General features: G+C 42.8%; 1 long non-coding RNA gene across 1 annotated transcript in view; it reads right to left on the bottom strand.

The window, feature by feature from the left end:
* Window positions 1–4,061: 4,061 nt before the first annotated feature.
* Window positions 4,062–17,812, bottom strand: part of LOC131485656 (uncharacterized) — a 42,832-nt gene continuing 29,081 nt past the window's right edge. Inside the window, exons 2-3 of the long non-coding RNA XR_009248957.1 lie at window positions 5,079–5,167; window positions 4,062–4,105 (exon numbers count right to left, since the gene is read on the bottom strand). This is a non-coding gene — a long non-coding RNA (uncharacterized LOC131485656). The remainder of the gene's footprint in view (window positions 4,106–5,078; window positions 5,168–17,812) is intronic.

Here is a 17,812-nt window from a genome sequence, read left to right as displayed (position 1 = left end):
AATAGGTCAACACTCTCTTTAAAAAAAAGAAAAAAGAAAAGAAAAATGAAAGATAAGTTACAAACTGGGAGAAAATATTTCTCAGAATACATAAATAATAAAGGATTTGTATCCAGAATATACAAAGAACTCTCAAAACTCAATAATAAGATAAACAACCCCATTAAAAAATGAGCATTTTAGGGGGTGCCTGGGTAGCTCAGTCGCTTGAGAGTCAGACTTTGGCTCAGGTCACGATCTCTCCGTTTGTGAGTTTGAGCCTTGCATCGGGCTTCCTGCTGTCAGCGCAGAGTCCACTTTGGATCCTCTCTCTCTCTCTCACTCTCTCTTTCTCAAAAATAAATAAAACATTTTTTTAAATGAGCATTTTTACCAGTTCACCAAAGAAGCTACAGGATTGACTAATAAGCACATGAAAAGATTCTCAACATCATTAGTCATTAGTGAAATGCAAATTAAAACCACAATGACATGCCATTTTACACCCACTAGAATGGTTACAAGAATAATAATAATAATAATGAAAAAAACAAACCATGACAAACAGTGGCAAGAATGTGGAGAAACAGGAAGTCTCATGCATTGCTGGTAGGGATGTAAAATGGTACAGACACTTTGGAAAACAGTTTCTTAGTTTCTTAAAAAGTTAAATATAAATTTATCACATGACCCAACAATTCCACTTCTAGGTATCTACCCAAGAAAAATGAAAATATATGAACACCAGTGACTTGCAGGTAAATGTTCACAGGAGCATTATTCATAATAGCTAAAAAGTGAAAATAAAAAGAAACAATTCTAATGTCCATTAATCGGTGAATGAATAAAAAAAAATGTTATAGCCATACAATGGAACACTATTCAGTCATAAAAAGGAATAACTTATTGATACATGCCATGCTATGTCATGAATGAACCTCAAAACATTAAGCTAAATGAAAAACCCTGCACACAGGAGATCACATCTTATATGCCTCCATGGTAAGTACATGAAATGTCCAGAAAAAAGCAAATCTACAGAAACAGAGAGCAGACAAGTGATTGCCTGGGTTGGGGTATTAGAATGGAAATTAATTGTAAATGCCCATGAGGGATCTTACTGGAGTGATGAAAATATTCTAAAAAGAAATTATGATGATGGTTGCACAGTTCAATAAATTTGCTACAAATCATTGAACTGTACCTTTAAAATGGGTGAATTTTACGGTATGTTAATTATACGTCTTTAAAGTTGTTTTAAAAACCACATATGCAAAAACAAAAACAAAAACAAAACACACACACACAAAACCCCACATATGCCAGTTGCTCCAGCAGATACATCTCTAGGAATTACAGATAAATATGCAATGAGCAAATAGCAGCTGAATCTTGTTATTTATCTCAACATTGTTTGTACTAGGAAAAAACTGGAAAAAAGGTCCATCATTAGGGGATGAGATAAATCATGGTAATGGAAAACTCTGCAACCTTAAAAAAAAAAAAGCAAGGGAGATCTATATACACTGATAGGAAATAGATTCTAACTTATTTTATTTAGGAAATAAAGTCTAAACGTTTGGTAAAAAAAAAAAAAAAGTAAAAATAAAAATAAGTAGACTATCCATTTGCTTGTATTTGCATAGAGTATCTCTGGAAGACACAAAGGAAATTAATAAAGAGGACATCTCTTAAAGGAATTGGGTGGCGGGGCGCCTGGGTGGCTCAGTCGGTTGAGCGTCCGACTTCGGCTCAGGTCACGATCTCGCGGTTCGTGAGTTCGAGCCCCGCGTCGGGCTCTGGGCTGATGGCTCAGAGCCTGGAGCCTGCTTCCGATTCTATGTCTCCCTCTCTCTCTGCCCCTCCCCTGTTCATGCTCTGTCTCTCTCTGTCCCAAAAATAAATAAACGTTAAAAAAAAATTAAAAAAAAAAAAAGGAATTGGGTGGCTAGGGGATAAGGGTGGGAGGAAAACATTTGCCTTCTATACCTTTTCATACTTTTGAATAGTGTATCAAATACTTATATTAGCTATTTGAAAAATAGAACTTTTGAAAATAACTAAAATTTTCTTTAAAAAGTGAGTTGATTTGGGGGCATCTGGGTGGCTCAGTCGGTTAAGCATCCAACTTTGGTTCAGGTCATGATTTCACGGTCCATGTGTTCGAGCCCCTCATTGGGCTCTGTGCTGACAGCTCCAAGCCAGGAGCCTACTTCCGATTCTGTGTCTCCCTCTCTCTCTCTACCCCTTGCTCACTCGCGCTCTGTCTCTCTCTCTCAAAAATAAACATTTAAAAAAATTCTTTAAGTGAGTTGATTTAAAGAAAATATGAATAAGTCACGTTGCAGAGTGTATGCAAAGGACAAACCACTAAGGCGGCATGATGACAAGTGCAGCTGGGAGCCAACCCAAGGCCATCCATCAGGGTGGCCAGCCTAAGCCTGCCTACCTGGTGGCTCCACACCCAGCTCTGCCTGCCCCAGTGTTGGAGAGGGACAGGGGCTGGGCCCCTGAACCTTGTGCCTTTCAAACATTGCCCAACATAATGGATGTGGAAAGGAGCTATCAGGAACCTGTGGCGGCTGCCTGAGAGGGTAAGAATGAGTTCATGTCCCAAACACAGAGCTTCCGGATACCAAGCTTCATCAAAATCCTGCTGCCACCAGGGAGGCCACCTGGGTCTTTTGGATACCCTAGCAATCCCAGAGAGTAGAAAGAGGAAGGACTTTTCTTCCACTCTTCCATAGCCAAGATGCAGAACTTAGGATGTGGAATCAATTCTGGTCCTGCTGCTTATTTGCTGTGTGACCTCAGGAAAGTCACCTAACTTCTCTGAACCTCAGTTTCCACAGTTGTAAACATAGAGATGATCCTTTTAGAAATACGGATAGATGAAATAAAGCAACACACAAAGGAAAGTAAGAGAACAACCCAAATGTTATCAATAAGAAAATGAATAAAATAAATTATGGCATAGTCATACAATGAAATACATATAACAATAAAAAGTACAAACTACCACAACATGGGAAAAAATAGATGAATTTGCACAAACATAATGATAAATGAAAGAAGCTAAATAGGGGCACCTGGGTGGCTCAGTAGGTTAAGTGTCTGACTCTTGATTTTGGCTCAGGTCATGATCTCACGGCTCATGAGACTGAGCCCCACCTAGGGCTCTGTGCTTATAGTGTGGAGCCTGCTTGGTATTCTCTCTGTCCCTCTCTCTCTGCCCCTCTTCTGCTTGTGTGCACTCTCTCTCTCTCAAAATAAATAAATAAACATGAAAGAAAGAAAGAAAGAAAGAAAGAAAGAAAGAAAGAAAGAAAGAAAGAAAGAAAGAAAGAAAGAAAGAAAGAAAGAAAGAAAGGGACACCTGTGTGGCTCAGTCAGTTAAGCATCCGACTTTGGCTCAGGTCATCTCACCGTTCCTGGGTTCAAGCCCTGCATTGGGCTGTACTGACAGCTCAGAACCTGGAGCCTGCTTTAGATTCTGTGTCTCCCTCTCTCTCTGCCCCTCCCCTCCTCACGCTCTTTCTCTCTCAAAAATAAAACATTTAGAAAAATTAAAAGAGAAAGAAAGAAGCTAAAAAAAAAAGAACATACACCCATAAAAAGTACACTTGTATACATTTTCTTTTAATATTTAAGAACAGGCAAAACAAACATAAGGTAATAGAGGCAAGAATACTGGTTTCTCTGGAGCATCAGGAATTAGCTGGCAGGGGTCATGAGGGGGTCATGCCCTCTTCTGGGGCATAGGTAATATTCTGTATATTGATCTGGTTCCATAAAAACCTATACACACATACAAATTTGAATTGTACACTTGGTATTTATGCACTTCACTACATGTATATTATAACTCAAAAGAAATTTTTGAGAATAAAAAAGAGGGAATGATAAACACAGTGTTCAAGAGGATGGTTACGTGGTCCAGGAAAGGGCTGGGTGTGGAAGAGGGCAAACGGTTGTGAGGTTCTGCATTTTATTTGGGGATGGTGGATTCACAAGCACCTATACAATTACTTTAAAACATTGATTAAATAACTCAAAAATACTTTAAAAATAATACAAATAATACACATACCTGATAGAGTTGCCATGGAGCGTGTCAATCAGAAATCTTAGTTGCAAAAAAAGAAAAAAGAAAAGAAAAGAAATCTTAGGGGCGCCTGGGTGGCGCAGTCGGTTAAGCGTCCGACTTCAGCCAGGTCACGATCTCGTGGTCCGTGAGTTCGAGCCCCGCGTCAGGCTCTGGGCTGATGGCTCGGAGCCTGGAGCCTGTTTCCGATTCTGTGTCTCCCTCTGTCTCTGCCCCTCCCCCGTTCATGCTCTGTCTCTCTCTGTCCCAAAAATAAATAAAAAATGTTGAAAAAAAAAATTTTAAATTAAAAAAAAAAAAAAAAAGGAAAAGAAATCTTAGTTGCAAATAAAAGAAACCAACTCGCTCCAGTTTGTTTAGGAAAGAAATTCAATAAAGGATGTTGGGTAGCTCATAGAATGTCCATGAGAGCCAGAGCACCAGTCTTGGGGACGGTATACGATTAGGAACAACTGAAATCACCCCGAGATTTCAGGCCAGGAGACATGCCAGGATCACTATTGTGGGGATGGATACTACAGCTTGCTTTGCCAGCCCTGAGCTCTGGATGCTCCCAATAGCTACCACCCTTACTTCTTTGTGCCTCATTTGTGAAATAGAATCAATATTTTATATATGTGTGTGTGAGTGTATGGATTTAGTTTATCTATATTTAATATGTGTATGTTAGGACATGTACATGAAATCACGTGCATAGAATGCTAGGCCAGATGCCAGGCACCCTTTAAGTACCTACTCAATTAGGGTTAGCAATGGTAAGGTCATGTGGCAGCTGACAGGACTTGTTTTGGAACACAGGAAAGACACCCCCAAAGCTTCCAAGGAATTCTTGCAGGAGATGTGACAGCAAATGCCAGCCTGCTTTGGCTGATGGGGGTCAGGAAACATGCAATTCTTTTTAAAAGTTATTTTAATAAAAATGTGTTATACTATGAGGCCCGTGATTTCATTTAACTTTCATAATTCGCAAAGGACAAGGACTGTGAGAGCTAACCATTCTCAGGATTGTCTCCAGCGCTGCAACTTCCTGCCTGTGTGGTCACAGACAAGTGACTTTATCTCTCTGAGCCTTTGTGTTCTCATCTATAAAATGGATAAAATAATTAGATGTCATGAGGCCCAAATGAGAAAGGACGTATGCCAAGTTTGGCACGGAGTGGGTGCTTGTTAAAGGTAACAGAAGTAGGTGCTCTTATTTTCATTATTGCTATCATTTCTCTTATAGTCCATGTCAGAAGAAGGCCTAGTCATGGGACAAGGTGTGGCATGAATAGCAAAATCTGGAGCTATTGACTCAGCCTTCCAGGGTAGAATAGGTTCTGGAACAGAGACAGCTAAAGGGGAAGAGAAAAAGTCCATGACAGGGAACATAATGCAGGATTCAGAGATGATGGGGCAGGTGGCTGGGGTAAGCCAGCAGTTGGCATGTGGTAGCCTGGCAGAGGCCAGCACTGCAGGAGAGGAGACAAAAGCACTTAGGACCCCCAGCCTCAGAGGCTGAACTCGCTGATTCAACAGAGTAGAGGTTTGACCCAGGCTCCAAGGCTAGGCAGAACTGGCCTCAAATTTCAGCTCCACTGTCAACATCACTGTATGACCTTAAGAATGCTCCTTGAGGAGCGCCTGAGTGGCTCAGTCGGTTAAGCGTCTGACTTCAGCTCAGGTCACGATCTCGCGGTTCGTGAGTTCGAGCCCCGCGTCGGGCTCTGGGCTGATGGCTCAGAGCCTGGAGCCTGCTTCAGATTCTGTGTCTCCCTCTCTCTCTGCCCCTCCCCCGTTCATGCTCTGTCTCTCTGTGTCTCAAAAATAAATAAACGCTAAAAAAAAAAAAATTTTTTTTAAAAAAAGAATGCTCCTTGAGGCGCCTGGGTGGCTCAGTCAGTTTAGCATCTGACTTCAGCTCAGGTCATGATCTCATAGTTTGTGTGTTCGAGCCCCACATCGGGCTCTGCGCTGATGGTATGGAGCCTGCTTCAGATCCTCTGTCCCCATTTCTCTCTGCCCATCCCCCATTCACACATATATGTGTCTGTATGTGTGTGTGTGCTCTCTCTCAAAAATAAACATTAAAAAACAATAATAAAGAATGCTCCTCACCACCTCTAAATTCCATTTCCTCCCCTACAGAAAGACTAGTTGTTTTACTTCTCACCTCTACTCCTGACAGCCTTCTGGGATGATTGGTTCAACATCACAGCCTTCCTTGGCCTCCTCACCTCCAATGACCTTGGTCATCCAGGGTCATACCTGAACACCAAGTCTGAACCCTTGATTTGCCTCTACCACCTCCTCTCCTTTCTTCTGTAGAGGCCAATGGCAGACCACCCAAAACATACCACAATGACATACTGATTATTTTGAATTGAAGCTACTTGGGAAGAGACCAGTGCAAGGACACTCAGACCCTCCTCTGTCCTGTTGAAATCTGGAAACAAATCTCCCATATGAAAAAGAAAAAAAAAAACTCTCCCGGGGTGCCTGGGTGACTCAGTCAGTTAAGTGCTGACTTTGGCTCAGATCATGATCTTGTGATCCATGAGTTCCAGCCCTGCATCTGGCTCTGTGCTGACAGCTTGGATCCTGGAGCCTACTTTGGATCCTGTGTCTCTCTCTCTCTCTCTGCCCCTCCCCAACTTGTGCTCACTCTCTCTCTCTCTCTCTCTGTCACAACAATAAACATTTAAAAAAAAAGAAAGAAAGAAAGGAACTCTCCCTGTACTAGGGAGTAAAAAGACATCCTTATCACCAGAGATAGGAACTTTAAAGCCCAGAAAGCTATAGAAATAAGCCTTTATACTTTTTTAATAATCTACTACCTCAGCACAAATTCCACTTAGAATTCCTTACTAATTAAAGCTCCCAAACATCTGTTTTCTTTATCCTGTCAATTCCTTACAAACTTACAGTTTGCAAAGGAGCAATTTGTCTAAATTGTATAAAAACTGCATGTGGTGGTCATTTGTTCAGGTCTCAATTTCATCATCGGGCTTCCATGTGCACGTAATAAAACTTTGGGGCTTTTTCCTACTAATCTGTCTAATGTAAATTTACGTCTTAGTTCAGGTGGAAGATCCTGAAGGGTAGAGGAAGAATTTTTCCTTCCCTACACATCATTGACCTCACTGAGACCACAAATTCAGTGGCCCTGATACACTGTTCACATATCCCCTCTGCTTCCATGTGCCTTCCATGGATTCCCTGCTCTGTCACTGTGGTCAACTCCTTACCCCATCCTCCTCTGGGTAATTCCCAACCCAGAATGAGCCCCATCATCTGTCTGCCTTCTCTGGCAGCCATGTTGAATACAGCTGGAGAAAACCATACATCTTGGCTTTGTTTTACTTTTGATTCAAGTACATAAATTGCAGTGGGGTCTCAGCCTTACAGGATAACACCTTTGGCTCACTCTATCAGACAACTGTTTCATACATTCTCCTCTCCTTCAAACCTCTCTCAAGAACTCTCTCCACTTTCAGCTGGCAATGTTGTCTTAAGTTCCTTGAAGAAATGGAAGACAAGAGAACTTCTTTACTTTCCCATCTGTGCCAAATGAAGAGATATCTCTCGCCCTATGTAAAACCATCTCCTCCATTGATGCTCTGGGTCTCAGGGTCTCAGTCCCTTTCATCCTCTCAATTCTACTCTCTTTTCTGCTTCACTAGTTTCTCCCTCTCTATTGGTTTATTCTGTCCGCAAATGAACATGTTTTGGATCCTATCATATCAAAAAATAAGTAAGCAACTCTCCTTTGATTCTGCATCCCCTTTATCTGTATTTCTATCCTCTGTTCCCTTTCATAGCCAGACTTCTTCAAAAAACAAACTCAATTCGGTGTCTCTGCTTTCTCCCTCCACATCTACTCTTTACCGTACTCCAGTCTAGCTTTTGTCCCCTTTTTTCCACTGAAATTGCTTTTTTTAAAAATCTTTTATTTTTGAGAGAGAGAGAGAGAGAGAGAGCAGGGGAGGAACAGAGAGAGAGGGAGACATAGAATCTGAAGCAGGCTCCAGGCTCTGAGCTGTAAGCACAGAGCCCGACATGGGGCCTGAACTCACAAACTGCGAGTTCATGACCTGAGCTGAAGTTGGACGCTTAACCAACTGAGCCACCCAGGTGCCCCTGAAATTGCTTTAAAAAAAAAAAAAATTTAAGTTTATTTATTTTGAGAGGGCCAGAGAGAGTGCAAGCAGGGGAGGGGCAGAGAGAGACAGAGTCCCAAGCAGGCTCTGCACTGACAGATGCCTGAGGCGCAAACTCACGAAACCATGAGATCATGATCTGAGTTGAAATCAAGAGTCAGACACTTAACCCACTGAGCCACCCAGGCACCTCTGAAATTGCTTTTTTTTTTTTTTTAATGTTCATTTATTTCTGAGAGAGAGTGCGAGCAGAAGAGAGGGGCAGAGAGAGAGGGAGATACAGAACCCGAAGTAGGCTCCAGGCTCCGAGCTGCCAGCACAGCACAGAGCCCAATGCAGGGCTCGAACTCATGAGCCGTGAGATCATGACCTGAGCCCAAGTCGGACGCTCAACCGACGGAGCCACCCAGGCGCCCCTGAAATTGCTTTTCTTAAGGCCACCAACAACTGCTATGTTTCTAAATCCAGTGGGCATTCGTGATTAGAGGTAAACAGCCTGGGTGAGAAATCAAGTCTCCTCACTTGCTGTGTGACCTTGGAGAAGTTGTCTAATCTCTCTATAACTCAATTCCTCACGTGGAGAATGGACATGGTAACAATGCTGACCCCACAGGCTTACTACAAAGATTAAATGGGTAGCTAGCTGTGCATAAGGTACCAAACACAGTGCCTGGCTGTCTAGGAAAAATTCACTGATTTCCTGTACTCTCACACTGCAACTACCACACTCACAACACTTCTGACACTAGATGTGGGGGTTTTCCATACCAAGCAATTCTGACACTAACTGCCTGGAGTTAGCATGGTTCCCACAGGTTAAGGGCTCCCTCAGTCTAATAAGACACAGACTTCAGACACCAATCACAAGGAGTGGGTACCCAGGTTACTATAACTTCTGTCACACTTGGCTACAAATTGGAGGGTCCCATGACCCCCTTCTCAAGTTTGGTAATTTGCTAGAGTGGCTTACAGAACCCAGGAGAACAATTTACTATCGCTGATTTATTACCAAGGATATTTGAAAAGATACAAATGAACAACCAGAGGAAGATACACACAGTGGACTTCTAGAAACATCTGCCCTGTGGACTTGGGGTGCACCACTGTCCTGGCACATGGATGTGCTTACCAACTCAGAAGCACCCCACACCCCAAACTTTTGGGACTTTTATGGAGGTTTCATCACATAGTATAGTTAATGATTCTTCCTTTTTTTTTTTTTTTTTTTTTTTTTAAAGATTTTACTTTTAAGTAATCTCTACACCCAACATGGGGTTTGAACTTACAACCCTGATATCAAGAGGCACATGCTCCATCAACTGAGCCAGCCAGATGTCCCTTCTTAGTTAATGATTCTTGGTCATTAACCCAATCTCCAACTCCTCTCCCTTCCCTGAGGTTGGAGGGTGGGGCTGCAAGTTCTAAGCCTCTAATCATGGCTTGGTCCCATTCAGAAGCTATTCTGGAGCCCACCAAGAGTCGACTCATTAGAATAAAAGATGCTATCACTCAGGAAATTCCAAGGGATCTAGGAGCTCTGTATTGGGAACCAGGGTCAAAGACAAAACATTAGAGCAAAAGATGCTCCTAGTGCTTCTACCACTTGGAAAATTACAAGGGTTTTAGAAACTCTGTGCCAGGAATCGGGGCAGAAACTTTTATATATATATTCTATTATTTCACACTGGAATATAAATAACTATCCAATAAACATATATTCGTTGTCACGTGTGAGCTCTAAGCAGCCGTCAGTACAATTGTGGACCCTCCATTGGTAATGAAAAACTGTCTTCTCTGAGTCCCTGTGACACCTCAAATTCCAGCTTTTCTTCCTGCCAACTGTTTCACCTGACATCTAAATACTGTTGTCCTCAGGGACCGGTTCTCTTCTCCATCAAAATGATATAATTCATTCCCAGGGCTTAAAATGAATAAGAAATAATAGAGTGACTTCTGAACACAGAGAGTCTATACACTTAAGGAGATATATTCTGAAGACCATATTCTGGTTCTGGTTCAGAACCATATTCTGTTACTATTAATATTGGCATGGTAATTTTGGAACTACTGAATGTATGTGTAGTATAGGATAAAGCAAATAAGTAAATATGTTATTTTTTTTAACATTTTTTAAATTTTTCATGTTCATTTATTTTAGAGAGACAGAGCACAAGTGAGGGAAGGACAGGGAGAGAGAGAGGGAGACACAGAATCCGAAGCAGGCTCCAGGCTCCGAGCCGTCAGTACAGAGCCCGACGCGGGGCTCGAACCCACGAACCGCGAGATCATGACCTGAGCCGAAGTCGGAGGCTCAACCGACTGAGCCACCCAGGCGCCCCGTAAATATGTTATTATCAAGAATCAGGAGCACCTGGATGGTTCAATCAGTTAAGCACCAGACTCTTGATATCAGCTCCAGTTCCGGTTGTGATCACCCATCAAGAGATCAAGCCCTGCGTCAGGCTCTGTCCTGAACACAGAGTATACCTAAGTTTCTCTCTCTCTCTCTCTCTCTCTCTCTCTCTCTCTCTGTCTCTTTTTCTCTCTCTCCCTCTGCCCCACCCCAAGTGATTCTCTCTCTCTCAAATGAAAAAAAAGCATAAAAAATAATAATAAATAAGATCAGCCTGTCAATTTCTACAAAAAGCCCACTGGAATTTTTAATTGGGATTGCACTGAATCTCTAGGTCAATTTGGGGAGAATTAAGTCTTATGACCCATAACACAGTATATTTCTCCATTTATTTAAGTCTTTACTTAAATCTTTAAGTCTCTCAGCAGTGTTCTATAGTTTTTGGAGTACAGAGATACTTCATATCTTTTACCAAACTTACTCCTAAGTATTTCATAGTTTTGGATGCTACTATAAATAATATTTTTATTCCAATTTCTAGTTACTCATTGCTGGTATAGAGAAATACAATTTATTTTTTATATTGACCTTTTTATTAGTACTAGTAGTTTTTTAAAAAGCAGATTCCCCTGTTTTTTTTTCTCTACATTGGCAATTATGTCATCATATTTGGAAACTTTTCAGCCATTATTGCTTCAAGTAATTTTTCTGTCTCACCTTCAGAGATCCCAGTTACATGTGTATTAGATTGCTTGATGTTGCCTCACAGCTCACTGATGCTCTGTTCATTATTTAAAAAAAATTTTTTTTATGTTCATTTATTCTTTGAGAGAGGGAGAGAGAGAGCACAAGCCAGGGAGGGGCAGAGAGAGAGGGAGACAGAGAATCTGAAGAGGGTTCTGTGCTGACAGGCAGAGAGCCTGGTGTGGGGCTCTAACTCAGGAACCACGTGATCATGACCTGAGCCGAAGTTGGACACTCAACCCAATGAGGCACCCAGGTGCCCCTGAGTCAGTTTCCATTCTTTTTTCTTCTCATTATTTCCTGCTTGGCACGACTGGTACATTCTCCTACTGAATGCCAGGTATTGGGAATATTACCCGTTGGCTGCCAGATATTTTTGTAATTCTATATGTATTCTTGAACTCTGTTCTGAGATGCAGTTATTGGGGATCACTGTCCTTCATGACCTGATGTCCAGCGTCTTGAAAACAATTGTTTCATTCAGGGGAGTGAGGCAGAGGAGCTTTTAAAAATCCCAATGTCCAAGCCCCACTCTAGATAACGAAATCTAAACTCTGGAGGTGGGTCCAGGTGTCAACCTTAACTGCTCAGGCTGCTTCAAATGCACATCCAAATTTAAGGTCAATATTCTATACTGTGATTTTATTACTTTGATTTAAAAAGAGTTTATTTTGAACTAGTCTTTGACATAGGAAACATGGTACCGGGCACATTTTCAACTCATAGCTGAGCCCCTGATTAAAGAAATCAAATCTCTTTAAAATCCCCTGATTAAAGGGCAGCTGGGTGGCTCAGTCATCTGGGCGTCTGACTTCAGCTCAGGTCATGATCTCATGGTCCGTGAGTTTGAGCCCCATGTCGGGCTCTGTGCCGACAGCTCAGAGCCTGGAGCCTGCTTTGGATTCTGTGTCTCCCCTTTCTCTCTGCCCCTCTCCAGCTCTCACTCTGTCTCTCTCTCTCTCTCTCAAAAATAAATAAACATTTAAAAAAATTTTTTAAATACAAAATAAAATCCTCTGATTAAAAAACAAGGTTGGTCTCAAGCCCAGAGCAAGACCAAAGCCTGCACGTGAGAATTCAGTGGCCCAGACTATGGGAAGAATGGGGTAGAGTGGGGAGCTGGGCAGCACCTGACAGACTTTGGGGCATTTATAGTTTATTATTTCTACTTAAAGCATTCAGATCTCACTGTCTTGCTTCATTTTTCTTCTGCCAACAGCCCTGAGGCAAAATTCTGTTTGGCAGATGAGGAAATGGGCCTCAAGAGGTTGAGTGGCTTGACAAAAGGCAAATCAGTAGCAGAGTTAAAAGTTAAACTTGGTTCTCAGGGTTCTATTAAGGAACAAAGCAATCCTTAGCCATGTGGCTGCCAGTGGTAAGGGAACATCCCGGAAAGCGGTGAGATAAAGCAAATTCTGTTGATAGGGCCTGCTACCAGATGAGAAAGAAATTACTTGATAAGCTCCAGAGGTGGAGACTGAGGTTGTAAGAGGGATGCTCCAAGGAGCAATGGCTCCTCACTCTGCCTCCTGAGGAGACTGAGGTTCCCACAGGACTTCTGTCTCTGTCTCGAGAGAGGATATGTGAGGAGAGGTAGAATTGAATTGCCCAGAAAATCAAGAAGATACTGGGTGTTGCTACTTCATCCTCCTTCCTGGCTCTCTTCCTCCCACAGTACTTCATCTCTGCTCTCAATTAATAAAGGCTGTAAAATAATACAGTAATATTGGCTCCTATCTATGAGTGTTTGCTAGGAGCCAGACCCTTCCCTGGCAATCTTTTAAATCCTCACTGTGATTCTCTGAAGCAGGTACTATTTTTTTTTTAATGCTTTTTTATTTATTTTTGAGAGAGAGAGAAAGAGAGAGAGATCAGGGGAGGGGCAGAGAGAGAAAGAGAGAGAAAATCTCAAGCAGGCTCTGCACTAACAGTGCAGGGCTCTTCACAAATGGTGAGATCATGACCTGAGCCGAAATCAAGAGTCCGATGGATGCTGAGCCGCTCGACTGACTGAGCCACCCAGGCATCCCTGAAGCAGGTAGTATTGTCCTCTTCATTTCAAAAATGAGGAAAGGGAGGTAAAGGAGGACTGTACTCATTATCTACTTGTGGCATAATAAATTACTCTAAAGCTTAACAGCTTAAAACTACAATAATCATTTATTATCTCGCACATTTTCTGTGGGTCAGGAATTTAAGAGCATTCTTAATTCTAGCCTGGGGCAATCCAGGAGATTCTAGGCAAGCCATGAACCAGGGCTGCAGTCATCTAAAAGCTCGCCTAGGGCTGGAGGATCCATTTCCAAGGTGGCTCAGGAACAGGGTTAGCAAAGCGGCTGGCAGTTGCCATGGGATATCAGTTACTTGCCTGTGGATCTCTCTATTGGGATGCTTGAGTGTGCTGACAACATGGAGCTGACTTCTCCTAGAGCAACCCATCCAGCAAAGTGGAAGCTGAAATGTATTTTCTGACTTAGCCTCAGAAGTCACACTGTCATTTCTGTAATACCCTAGTGGTAACACAGGTCAGCCCTAGTCATTGTAGGAGGGGACTGACTACACATTGGATATCAGGAGGTGAAAACAACTGAGGGCCATCATGGAGGCTAGCTACCACAGTGGCAAAGTAATTCACCCAAGATCATGCACATGGGAAGTGTTAGAGGTGGGCTTTGAACCCACGCAGTTACTACGTCACGGTAAAGATTGGCTTGAAGGAGTAGGGGCAGGCAGGTGCCCACAGATCTCCCCTGTCCTGGAGATATTCTTACTTCAAGTCATGTGGATCTCATTCCAATGATCAGGTGGGTCAGACACTTTATCTGATGTGTCAGACAGATACTGTCAAAACAACATGACCTGGGCATGTTTATAAAAGATTATACAAATCATCACTTGACAGTGGGCTCAATGAGTCAGAAGGAACAATAGTTGTTCACTAGGAATGTTGAGGGGATCCCCTGTCCGTTTTCCCTGTATCTCTCAGACCTTTGCCCAAGTGAAGTGCACCACTTAGGTGCAAGGTCACTTTTTTGGACCCAGGCCAGGCTAGGCCAGGCTGCTCAGCCCTGCTTCACCGGCAGCTGGCTGGCACCATTGTTCCCCATAAAGCTGGGCCCTTTTCCAGCTGCTGCTGCCACCCTCGGGGCAGGGGGAGGCTCAAAGAACTCAGTTGTGTGGCTTCCCTCCCTCCCCCAGGGCAGGCCCGGGTCACCCAACAGGCTGACTCAGCCCATGCAGGGGAATAAAGATGAGATATGAGATACGTTTTAAGGAAAGAATTTGACATTTACTATTTCCCCCTTAAAAACTTCAAAGTAATCATCACAGGGAAAATCCTGTTATACTTAGTTTAGTGGGATATTAAAAAATTTGGGGTGAGGGCATTATAATCTTTCAGCGCTTTAAGGACCCATATTTTAATGATTCTACGATGCACATCTGTTTGCCTTTTAATATCTTTGAAATTGGGATACATGTAATAGTTGAGGTGCATGTAAAAATTACGTAGTGTGACATAAAATAATGGTGCATGTTACAACGATGGACCTTAAATTGGACGAATACGGTCATCAGGCCCTGTTCTTGGAGGCTGAGCCCTGCTGCGTCCCCTCTTCCACTCCCCCACCTCCAGGCCCACTCCTTCCCACCACCCACAGGCCTGTCCTTACCCTGCTGTCCTTGTCTTAACCCTGTGTCTTCAGTACAACCCTTTAAACTTTTTCAAGCTTTTCCTCTGCATAAGACCCTGAAGGAATTGTGAGGGGCTAGCTGTCCCCCACTTCTGACCAAGACAGAGAAGTTTTAGCACAGTGAAAGGGCACAGAAGAATGAAAAGAAATTTAATTTCATAAGTAAAAACTAAGAGTTGTCTTACACTGTGTTACAGGCACTATTCTAGGTGATTCATGTGTATTTGCTCATTTAATCCTTACAACCATTTATCAGGTAGCTACTAGCGTATCCCCATTTTAAAGATGGGGAAACTGACGCACAGAGAGGCACTATAACTTGCCCAAGATCACATAGCTAGTAAGTGGCAGAGCCCAGGGGTAAAACAGCAAAATTCTTCCTTTGCCCTAGAGGTAACACAGTCATACATGTGGTACATATACTGCCAGAATTTGTTTTCTATAGATTTGTGGCATAAACATATAGAAAAATATCATTTTGGGGCACCTGGGTGGCTCAGTCGGTTGAGCAATGGACTCTTGATTTCGGCTCAGGTCATGATCTCACGGGTTCCTGAGATGGAGCCCTGTATTGGGCTCTGCACTGACAGCATGGAACCTGCTTCGGATTCTCTCTTTCCCTCTCTCTCTCTGCCCCTTCCCAGCTTGCAAGAGTGCTTTTTCTCCCTCTCTCTCTCTCTCAAAATAAAAAAATAAACTTAAGAAAATAATTTTGCTGTCCAACGGGGTCATGTTGTTCTGCAACTAGTTTTTCCTACTTCACCCTAGGACTTAGAAATTTCTTTCCTTGGGGCACCTGGGTGGTTCAGTCAGTTAAGCATCCGACTTCAGCTCGGGTCATGATCTCATGGTTTGTGAATTCGAGCCCCATGTTGAGCTCTGTGCTGACAGCTCAGAGCCTGGAGCCTGCTTCGAGTCCTGTGTCTCCCTCTCTCTCTCTCTCTCTCTCTGCCCCTCTCCCAGTCACACTCTGTCTTTCTCTCAAAAATAAATAAACGTTAAAAAAAAAAGGAGAAATTTCTTTCCTATACGAGTACACAGAGATATCCTAGTTCTCTTTAACCACTGCCCTGTATTCCACAGTGTGTATGCTGTGAAAATACGCTCAAGTGTCTCCGAGGGACCAGGCCCCATCCTCCCTCTGTGCTTCCTGTGCATATCTTATTTCAACCTGACAGCTTCTGGTCCCTAGCATTCTTTCCATTTTTTAAAATTAATTAATTAATTAATCTATTTATTTAAAAATTTTTTAAAGTTTTTATTTATTTTGAGAGACAGAGAGACAGAGAACATGCATGTGCATGCTTGCGCACAGAAGCAGGGGAGGGGCAGAGAGAGAGGGAAAGAGAGAATCCAGGCAGGCTTTGTGGAGCCAGAAACAGGGCTCAATCCCATGACTGTGGGATTGTGACCTGAGCTGAAATCAAGAGTCAGACACTCAACTGACTGAGCCACTCAGGTGCTCCAAAGATTCCACTTTCTTAAGTAATCTCTACACCTAATGTGGGGCTCAAACTCACAGCCCTGAGATCAAGAGTCACATGCTCTACTGAGTCAGCCAGGCACCCCACTTTCTTTACCTTTAAAATGGAAAGAATGTGGGGCACCTGGCTGACTCAGTCGGTAGAGCGTGCAACTCTTGATCTCAGGGTTGTGAGTTCAAGCCTCACATTGGGTGTAGAGCTTACTTAAAAAAAAAAAAAGTGGGGTGCCTGGGTGGCTCAGTCGGTTAAGCGGCTGACTTCGGCTCAGGTCACGATCTCGCGGTCCGTGAGTTCGAGCCCCGTGTCGGGCTCTGTGCTGACCACTCGGAGCCTGGAGCCTGTTTCAGATTCTGTGTCCCCCTCTCTCTGACCCTCCCCCATTCATGCTCTGTCTCTCTCTGTCTCAAAAATAAATAAACATTAAAAAAAATTTTTTTAAAGTATTAAACAAATAAATAAATAAGTAAATAAATAAATAAGAAGAAAGTGAGGCCTAGAGAGGGTAAGTATATTATCAAAGTAAATGAACCCACATTTGAACTGAGAGTCCACACGTTTACCCACTGCACTCCTAAGAGCCTTACTAAATGCAATGGCTCACCTCAGTACCCTATTGGGGAATATTTGGATTGTTTCCTATTTTCCCGTTACAAACAATGCTGAAGTGAATTGCACATGCCTCTTTCTAGCCACACGGATATGTGTCCTAGGGTAGGTTGTGATGATGAACGTGCTGAGTCAAAGGCCATTACATTTTTATTTTTTATTTATTTATTTTTTTTTTTAAATTTTTTTAACGTTTATTTATTTTTGAGACAGAGAGAGACAGAGCATGAACAGGAGAGGAGCAGAGAGAGAGGGAGACACAGAATCTGAAACAGGCTCCAGGCTCTGAGCTGTCAGCACAGAGCCTGATGCGGGGCTCGAACTCACGGACCGTGAGATCATGACCTGAGCCGAAGTCGGACGCTTAACCGACGAGCCACCCAGGTGCCCCAAGGCCATTACATTTTTAATAATGATCCTGCCAAATCTCCCTAAGAAGGTTTTTCTAATTTATATTCCCATTGGGTGGAGATCCTGTTTCCTCTAAGAAGCACAGGATTTGGAGTCACCATACCTGGGCTTGAAGCCTGCCTTTGCAGCATGACTTTGGACATTTAGCTTTAGTATGCATTGCCAAATAGTTTTCCAAAGGGTTGTACCGATTTATTCTCCTACCAACAATGTATGAGAGTTCTAGGTGCTCCACATTCTAATCAACACTTGATATTGTCAGCCTTTTACATTTTAGCTGTTCTGGTGGCACTATGCTT

The sequence above is a fragment of the Neofelis nebulosa genome, chromosome 9 (assembly GCF_028018385.1).
Source record: "Neofelis nebulosa isolate mNeoNeb1 chromosome 9, mNeoNeb1.pri, whole genome shotgun sequence".
Taxonomy (NCBI): Eukaryota; Metazoa; Chordata; class Mammalia; order Carnivora; family Felidae; genus Neofelis; species Neofelis nebulosa.
Note: the sequence above shows the minus strand (reverse complement) of the source record. Positions and strands in the feature narration are given on the sequence as shown.